Source organism: Triticum aestivum, chromosome 6B (genome assembly GCF_018294505.1).
Source record: "Triticum aestivum cultivar Chinese Spring chromosome 6B, IWGSC CS RefSeq v2.1, whole genome shotgun sequence".
Lineage (NCBI taxonomy): Eukaryota > Viridiplantae > Streptophyta > Magnoliopsida > Poales > Poaceae > Triticum > Triticum aestivum.
In genome coordinates this window covers 178532946-178543244 of record NC_057810.1, presented here as the reverse complement: position 1 = coordinate 178543244, position 10299 = coordinate 178532946, and positions in this window count along the sequence as shown.

The window sequence follows — 10299 nt, the reverse complement described above, 5'->3', positions numbered from 1 at the left end:
CCCGGTTGGTGGCGAGTCGGAGCGGAGGATCCGACGCCGAGGGAGCCAAAGCCGGCGGTGCGCGATCGAAGCCGGCCCATGCGGGAGCAGAGGCGAGGCGCGAGGGACGCGGCAGCGGCTGGTGCGAGCGTCGCGGGCGCAGGGCCAGTTGGAGCGGCGAGCGGGCACGGCCACGACGAAGTAGGCACAGGGCCAGCGCGTGCGGGAGGAGACAGCGGAGCCGGTCGTTCCCGCGTGCATGACGAAGAGGCGGAGCCGGGCGGTAGATCAGACAGCAGGCAGGGCGCAGCCGGCCAGACAGCGGCCGGACGAAGTCGTGCCGGCCCGAGGACGCTGTTGCCGGGGGAGTCGGCCGGCGCGCGCGTCCACTGGACGGCCCTGCGTGCACCTGAGCCAAGCTAGCTAGCATTCACGCACTCAAACCCATTGGGTTTGCTAGCTAGCTAGCTCGCCAAGCATGGGTGTGTGCACACACGGGGGCCGGAGGTGCAGCCGAGGCGAGGCCGGAGTGAGGCAAAGCAGGACGTCGGGGCGCGGCGGAGCAGGCCGCAGGTGGTCGGGCACGGCCGGGCGCCGGAGTATTGTTTTGTACGAGCAGTGTCTGGCTATAGCCAACGAAATCATTCAAGAGAGCTTATGCACCCCGATACTCTTATCCTGAGCGTCCATGCTCCTAGGGATCTGAGTCGGCCCGGTCCGTAAAATGCCACTGCCCGTCCGCGCCGTCGGCCTCGTTTCCCCGGGTTCAGTATCTGGCTAGTGCACAGGCAGCGTATGGGCATCGCATGGGTTGTGTACGAGGATATATGGCATGGGTGCAAGCAATATTCGTCATGTATCTGGGATATGTCCATGGCTATGGTTTGGAGCTTTGGGCTTGGCAAAGGGCGCACCAAGAACACGAAGCAGACCGAGCCATGGAGTTTAGAGAGAGAGAGAGAGGCGGACGGCGACGAGGCCGACGGCGCGGACGCGCCGTCCCGCGCGGCCGCTCCAGAGACGAGTCGATGTAGAGCCCCCGAGCGCGACCGGGGAAACGACAACGGCGTCACGGCGGAGATGACGAAGATGGCGAGGCCGACGACGGGGGTGTGCCACCCCATGCGGCCACGCCGAGGGCGTGCCTATGTCGAGCCCCAGAGCGCAGCCAGAGAGACGATGGCGACGCCGCGGTGACGATGACGAAAATGGCAAGGCCGATGGCGAGGACGCGCCGCCCCTCGCGGCCACTCCGGGGGCGTGTCGATGTCAAGCCCCCGACCGCTACTTGAAAGACGGCGCGACGACGCGGCGGTGAAGGCGAAAATGGTCCCGCCCGGACTGCGAAACCAGCGGCAGCGTGGTAGCAAAGTACCACTCCACGGTGGGCGCCAACTGTCGTGGTGTTCTCACGGGGGGCTTGCGAGTCGACAGATGCCACAAGGGCTTAGTGTGAGGGTAAGACTGCTGCTGATAGGACCGAGAGCGGGTATGCGAGTAGCACGCGGTGGTTTACCCAGCTTCATAGCTCTCCGGAGAGATAATACTCCTACTCCTGCATGTCTGAGTGTATCTATCTGGGGTGTACATCGGACAGTACAAAGTGCTCCTGGAGCTGTATCTGAGATCAGTGCCAAGTGCATCTGATCTCGTATATATGCGGGTGGCCGGATGAGCATGCAAGCTCTAGTGGCCGAATGGCATGTGGCTGCTCATACGTGAGTGTGTGTGAGTGCGAGTCCATGGGGATCCATCCCCTGGATGGATGGATGTGTGCCTTTATAGGCATGGCTAGCTTATTTCCTAAGCTAGGTGAGTGGGCATGGGACATGGCGTTGGTTGTAAGCTATCTTGGGTAGCTTACAAGCCAAGCCATGTATGGGGCATGGTGCATATCATGCTTGTCCCCTAGGCACTTTATAGAATAGTGCCAAGGGGACAGGTACACTGTAGATGATGGCGTCGCAGTATGGCTGTCTCATCGATGTCTTGTCGGTGTCGGGTCGATGCAGTCGGTCAGCTGGCAGCCGGCCGGGTGGAGCAGTCGGACGGGTAGCTGGCAGGAGCGGCGGGGCAGTTGAACTGAGGGGCTTTGCTAGCCCCGATGTCTTGAAATATTGTCTTGTCGTCTTCGGGATATCCGTGTCCAATTACTCCGACAACAAGGTAAGGGGGCGCGTCAAGGGGGGGGGGGGCCCTCCATCCTCGTGACCTCCTCGGGCACTGCTTGGAGTAGGGTCCAAGTCTCCTGGTTCACGTTCGGTTGGAAAATCACGATCCCGAAGGTTTCATTCCGTTTGGACTCCGTTTGATATTCTGTTTTTTCCAAATACTGAAAAAGGCAAAAAACAGCAATTCTGGGTTGGGCCTCCGGTTAATAGTTTAGTCCCAAAAGTAATATAAAAGTGGAAAATAAAGCTCAATATAGTCCAAAACAGTAGATAAAATAGCATGGAGCAATTAAAAATTATAGATACGTTGGAGACGTATCAGCTCTCAACCTAGAAAGCAAAGAACAACTAGATCAAAACCGCTCACTAATATGTTGCATCTGCAGTTTTCTCCTCTCCTGGCCAGCTATAGTTCTAATACTTATCCTCTTTCTCGGTGCAGTCCTTCTCGATGAAAGTCTCGGCGATCCTTTAAATGATGCAATAACATGCACGCAATGGTGGAGCTATGCTAGCTCAAGAGGGAGGGAGGGGCGTGCCTTGCCCCCTCCCCCACCTGTGGTATATCTAATGAAATAATATTTTGGAGTCTCAGATTCCCCAAACCTACATATTTTCAGTCGCGACATCAAATAGGTTAGATCCTGGCCCCATGCGTCCTTCTTGATGAATGCCTCATTGCTCCTGTAATATCAATCAGATGCATGTATATTATGTAAGATCACTTGCTTTGTTATGTCTGAATGAAACATTTGATGGGTTACTCATGTGATTTTATTCTTCCATGGGTCCCATCCTGCGCTGACTACAACATTTGACATCACCGTCGTGTAGAATAGGACTCTGACATACAGCTCCCATGGGCGTCCCAGGAACACTGGTGTGACACCGTCGATAGTGTTGTCTATGAAAACAAATCCATCTTCTCCTTTTTCTTCATCCAGACTTTATGTACATGTGTCCTGATGTACCCCAGGGACACCTTAGGCATACACAAGTTGCAACCTTCATATAAATGTTCATGTATTTTGAAAAATATTCATGATTGGAAAAAATAATAAGAAAAAGGTATCACAATATAAAAATTAGAGGTAACAAGTAATTTTAAAAATCCACTAATAATAATATTGAAAAAATTAGAAAACTAAATAAAAAACTTCCTCTTTTTTTGCTGCACGACATGGACATGTGTAACTAGGCATTAAATCCTTTTCGATCCTTCTGGGTTATGTTATTACTTCTAGTAAATGTATGTATGTCAAATTTGTACATGTTTTGATCGCGTACGAAAAAATAGTGTTCATGCATGTCACAAAATATTCATGTATTTGATCCAAAATAACAAAGAAAAAGGAAGTGAAATACAAAAGGAAAATGGGGGAAAGATAGGAAAATAAGCAAAGAAAAATAAAGCAGTGGTATTTCTTATATATAATACTTGGAAAATATATTTATCTCACTGCAATTACATATCCGGTGAACGAAGTAAGTGAAAAACAAACATTCACACATATATAAAATTGTCATGGTTTTCTCTAATGTTCTATATGTGAAAAGAATGTGTTGATTTGCTACAAGAAAGAATGTCCAGACGTCAGAAAATATATTTTTTTGTATTTTTAAAAATTCCTTGTCTATCTATACCTACTAATAAAGTGATTAGTGCTTCTGCCCATCCGTCATGTCGCTCCGGTGGACTTTTTGATGGACACGTCAACTTTTCTTCCGTTGCAACGCACGAGCATTTGTGATAGTATGCTCGTGTTGTGCTAGTATGAACCCCTCAAAAAAATTGCGCTAATATGAAATAAATGTATATATGTGTGTGTAATGGATGCTCGTATTCTTGAAAAGGAACTTCCACACTTTGAAAATGAGTGTTCTTTTTTTCTTTTGAGGAACTAGAGTAAAACAAGCTTACTCTAGTGGGGGAAGAAAATGAGTGTTCATGCATGTCATAAAAATACTCCTGTATTTTACGCAAAAAAAAACAAAGGAAAAACAAAAGTAAAACATGGGGGAAAGAGGAAAAACGAAAGGAAACAAAAAAGGAAAAGGAAAAGAAAAAGCATTATTGGGCCCGACCCATGTGGCAGTCCCATGCACAAACTCATCGATCAGGGCACAACGGAAGGGGTCAGTGGGCCAACGTTGTTGGTTTTTAATTCGGGGGAAACGGTGGCTAGGCTGTGCGTCGTTGGATTTGACGGGAGCACGGATGGGAGTATGGCTCGGGAGCAGGCAAGCCTCGTCCCAGCCTAACCACCGTTTCCCCCGAATTAAAAACCAACAACGTTGGCCCACTGATCCCCTCCGTTTTCTGTAACCTATACTTATACTATAAAAAGAGCAAACATGAATTACCCATAAGACACACAACAAACTATACCCAGAATAACCAGGACCATTAGATCAAATCAACATAAACACATCCTACTGCCTATATTAGCTCAATGGCCTAGAATCTAAATCAACGTCTGGGATGCAATGTTCTGCCGAGCAGACGCGCGGTATGCTGATTTCCTAGCGCTCCGCGTCCCCGATCCTGGCGGCCCCGCCCACAGCTCCTTGTTTTTCGGATCGATTCCATCAATCGTGCCTCTCCGTGGATCGAGAAATACATATCCCGCCACCGCTCCTCCCTTCCCCAGTTCCCGCGCTTCTCAATCCACCCCGAGTCGATCCAGCCTCTGGTCGCCGCCGGCGCTCCTGCAAGCCGCCGCCGACCTCCTCTGCCGGTCAGTCGACCCAACGCCCTTCTTCCTTTTCTCTCCCTCTCCTCACTAATCTCTTGTTGGGGAACGTAGCAGAAATTCAAAATTTTCCTACGCGTCACCAAGATCTATCTATGGAGAAACCAGCTACGAGTAGAAGGAGAGTGCATCTACATACCCTTGTAGATCGCTAAGCGGAAGCGTTCAAGTGAACGGGGTTGATGGAGTCGTACTCGTCGTGATTCAGATCACCGATGATCTTAGTGCCAAACGGACGGCACCTCCGTGTTCAACACACGTACAGCCCGGTGACGTCTCCCACGCCTTGATCCAGCAAGGAGAGAGGGAGAGGTTGAGGAAGACTCCATCCAGCAGCAGCACAACGGCGTGGTGGTGATGGAGGAGCGTGGCAATCCTGCAGGGCTTCGCCAAGCACCTACGGGAGAGGAGGAGGTGTCACGGGAGGGAGGGAGGCGCCAAGGGCTCAGGTATGGATGCCCTCCCTCCCCTCCACTATATATAGGGGCAAGGGAGAGGGGGGAGGCGCAGCCTTGCCCCTTACTCCAAGAAAGGGGTGCGGCCAAGAGGGGGGGAGGAGTCCATCCTCCCCAAGGCACCTCGGAGGTGCCTTCCCCCTTGAGGACTCTTCCCTCTAGGGTTCCCTAGGCGCATGGGCCTCTTGGGGCTGGTGCCCTTGGCCCATGTAGGCCAAGGCGCACCCCCTACAGCCCATGTGGCCCCCCGGGGCAGGTGGCCCCACCCGGTGGGCCCCCGGGACCCTTCCGGTGGTCCCGGTACAATACCGATGACCCCGAAACTTGTCCCGATGGCCGAAACAGGACTTCCTATATATAAATCTTTACCTCCGGACCATTCCGGAACTCCTCGTGACGTCCGGGATCTCATCCGGGACTCCGAACAACATTCGGTAACCACATACAAGCTTCCTTTATAACCCTAGCGTCATCGAACCTTAAGTGTGTAGACCCTACGGGTTCGGGAGACATGCAGACATGACCGAGACGTTCTCCGGTCAATAACCAACAGCGGGATCTGGATACCCATGTTGGCTCCCACATGTTCCACGATGATCTCATCGGATGAACCATGATGTCAAGGACTCAATCGATCCCGTATACAATTCCCTTTGTCTAGCGGTATTTTACTTGCCCGAGATTCGATCGTCGGTATACCGATACCTTGTTCAATCTCGTTACCGGCAAGTCACTTTACTCGTTCCGTAACACATCATCCCGTGATCAACTCCTTGGTCACATTGCGCATATGATGATGTCCTACCGAGTGGGCCCAGAGATACCTCTCCGTTTACACGGAGTGACAAATCCCAGTCTCGATCCGCATAAAACAATAGATACTTTCGGAGATACCTGTAGTGCACCTTTATAGTCACCCAGTTACGTTGTGACGTTTGATACACCCAAAGCACTCCTACGGTATCCAGGAGTTACACGCTCTCATGGTCAAAGGAAGAGATACTTGACATTGGCAAAGCTCTAGCAAACGAACTACACGATCTTTGTGCTATGCTTAGGATTGGGTCTTGTCCATCACATCATTCTCCTAATGATGTGATCCCGTTATCAACGACATCCAATGTCCATAGCCAGGAAACCATGACTATCTGTTGATCACAACGAGCTAGTCAACTAGAGGCTCACTAGGGACATATTGTGGTCTATGTATTCACACGTGTATTACGATTTCCGGATAATACAGTTATAGCATGAATAAAAGACAATTATCATGAACAAGGAAATATAATAATAATACTTTTATTATTGCCTCTAGGGCATATTTCCAACAGTCTCCCACTTGCACTAGAGTCAATAATCTAGTTCACATCGCCATGTGATTAACACTCACAGGTCACATCGCCATGTGACTAATACCCAAGAGTTTACTAGAGTCAGTAGTCTAGTTCACATCACTATGTGATTAACACTCAATGAGTTTTATGTTTGATCATGTTGCTTGTGAGAGAGGTTTTAGTCAACGGGTCTGAACCTTTCAGATCCGTGTGTGCTTTACAAATCTCTATGTCATCTCCTAGATGCAGCTACCACGCTCTATTTGGAGCTATTCCAAACAACTGTTCTACTTGGAGCTATTCTAAATTATTGCTCCATTATATGTATCCGGTCTCTCTACTCCGAGCTATCCGGATAGGTGTCAAGCTTGCATCGACATAACCCTTTACGACGAACTCTTTTACCACCTCCATAATCGAGAAAATTCCTTAGTCCACTAGTTACTAAGGATAACTTTGACCGCTGTCCTGTGAGCCATTCTTGGATCACTCTTGTACCCCTTGACTGACTCATGGCAAGGCACACTTCAGGTGCGGTACACAGCATAGCATACTGAAGAGCCTACGTCTTAAGCATAGGGGACGACCTTCGTCCTTTCTCTCTATTCTGCCGTGGTCGAGCTTTAAGTCTTAACTTCGTACCTTACAACTCAGGTAAGAACTCCTTCTTTGACTGGTCCATCTTGAACACCTTCAAGATCATGTCAAGGTATGTGCTCATTTGAAAGTACCATTAAGTGTTTTGATCCATCCTCATAGATCTTGATGCTCAATGTTCAAGTAGCTTAATCCAGGTTTTCTATTGAAAAACTCCTTTCAAATAACCCTATATGCTTTCTAGAAATTCTACATCATTTCTGATCATCAATATGTCAACAACATATACTCATCAGAAATTCTATAGTGCTCCCACTCACTTCTTTGGAAATACAAGTTTCTCATAAACTTTGTATATACCAAAATCTTTGATCATCATCAAAGCATACATTCCAACTCCAAGATGCTCACTCCAGTCCTTAGAAGGTTTGCTGGAGTTTTGCATACTTATTAGCATCTTTCGGGATTGACAAAACCTTCCGGTTGTATCACATACAACCTTTCCTCAAGAAAATCGTCGAGGAAACAATGTTTTGACATCCTATCTGCAAGATTTCATAAATAATGCAGTAATCGCTAATATAATTCCAACAGACTCTTAGCCTCGCTACGAGTGAGAAAGTCTCACCATAGTCAACTCCTTGAACTTGTCAGAAAACATCTTAACGACAAGTTGAGCTTTCTTAATGGTGACATTTACCATTATCGTCCGCCTTCCTTTTAAAATCCATATGTACCTAACAGCCTTACGACCATCAAGTAGTTCTTCCAAAGTCTACACTTCGTTTTCGTACATGGATCCTCTCTCGGATTTTATAGCCTTGAGCCATTTATCGGAATCCAGGCCCACCATCGCTTCTCCATAGCTCGTAGGTTCATTGTTGTCTAGCAACATGACTTCCAAGACAGGATTACGTACCACTCTGAAGTAGTACGCATCCTTGTCATCCCACGAGGTTTGGGAGTGACTTGATCCGAAGTCTCATGATCAATATCATAAGCTTCCACTTCAATTGGTGTAGGTGACACATGAACAATTTCCTGTGCCCTGAAACACACTGGTTGAAGTGATGGTTCAATAACCATATCAAGTCTCCACCATCCTCCCACTCAATTCTTTCGAGAGAAACTTTTCCTCGAGAAAGGACCTGATTCTAGAAACAATCCCTTATTGCTTTCGGATCTGAGACAGGAGGTATACCCAACTGTTTTGGGTGTCCTATGAAGATGCATTTTATCCGCTTTGGGTTCGAGCTTATCAATCCTGAAACTTTTTCACATAAGCGTCGCAGCCCCAAACCTTTAAGAAACGACAACTTAGGTTTCTCTAAACCATAATTCACACGGTGTCATCTCAACGGAATTACGTGGTGCCCTATTTAAAGTGAATGTGGTTGTCTCTAATGCCTAACCCATGGACAATAGTGGTAATTCGATAAGAGACATCATGGTACGCACCATATCCAATAGGGTGCAATTATGATGTTCGGACACACCATCACACTATGGTGTTCCAGGCGGTATTAATTGCGAAACAATTTCCACAATGTCTTAATTGTGTGCCAAAACTCGTAACTCAGATATTCATCTCTATGATCATATCATAGACATTTTATCCTCTTGTCACAATGATCTTCTACTTCACTCTGAAATTACTTGAACCATTCAATAATTCAGACTTGTGTTTCATCAAGTAAATATTCTCAACATCTACTCGAATCATCTGTGAAGTAAGATCATAACGATATTCACTGCATGCCTCAGCACTCATTGGATTGGACACATCAAAATGTGTTACTTCCAACAAGTTGCTATCTTGTTCCATCTTACTGAAAACGAGGCTTTTCAGTCATCTTGCCCATGTGGTATGATTTGCATATCTCAAGTGATTCAAAATCAAGTGAGTCCAAATGGTCCATTTGCATGGAGTTTCTTCATGCATATACACCAATAGACATGGTTCGCATGTCTCAAACTTTTCAAAAACGAGTGAGTCCAAAGATCCATCAACATGGAGCTTCTTCATGCGTTTTATACCATTATGACTTACATGGCAGTGCCACAAGTAAGTGGTACTATCATTACTATCTTATATCTTTTGGCATGAAAATGTGTATCACTACGATCGAGATTCAATAAACCATTCAGGTTTAATACTAATCTTGATGGTAGAGGGAGCGTGCGATGTTTGATCACATCAAACTTGGAAACACTTCCAACACATATCGTCAGCTCTCCTTTAGCTAGTCTCCGTTTATTCCGTAGCCTTTTATTTCGAGTTACTAACACTTAGCAACCGAACCGGTATCTAATACCCTGGTGCTACTAGGAGTACTAGTAAAGTACACATTAACATAATGTATATCCAATATACTTCTATCGACTTTGCCAGCCTTCTCATCTACCAAGTATCTAGGGTAATTGTGCTCCAGTGGTTGTTCCCCTTATTACAGAAGCACTTAGTCTCGGGTTTGGGTTCAACCTTGGGTTTCTTCACTAGAGCAGCAGCTGATTTGCCGTTTCATGAAGCATCCCTTCTTGCCCTTGCCCTTCTTGAAACTAGTGGTTTCACCAACCATCAACAATTGATGCTCCTTCTTGATTTCTACTTTCGCGGTGTCAAACATCGTGAATACCTCAAGGATCATCATATCTATCCCTGATGAGTTATAGTTCATCACGAAGCTCTAGCAGCTTGGTGGCAATGACTTTGGAGAAACATCACTATCTCATCTGGAAGATCAACTCCCACTCGATTCAAATGATTGTTGTACTCAGACAATCTGAGCACAAGCTCAACAATTGAGCTTTTCTCCCTTAGTTTGCAGGCTAAGAAAATCGTCGGAGGTCTTATACCTCTTGACATGGGCACGAGCCTGAAATCCCAATTTCAGCCCTCGAAGCATCTCATATGTTTCGCGATGTTTCGAAAACGTCTTTAGTGCCTCAACTCTAAACCGTTTAACTGAACTATCACGTAGTTATCAAAACGTGTATGTCCGATGTTCGC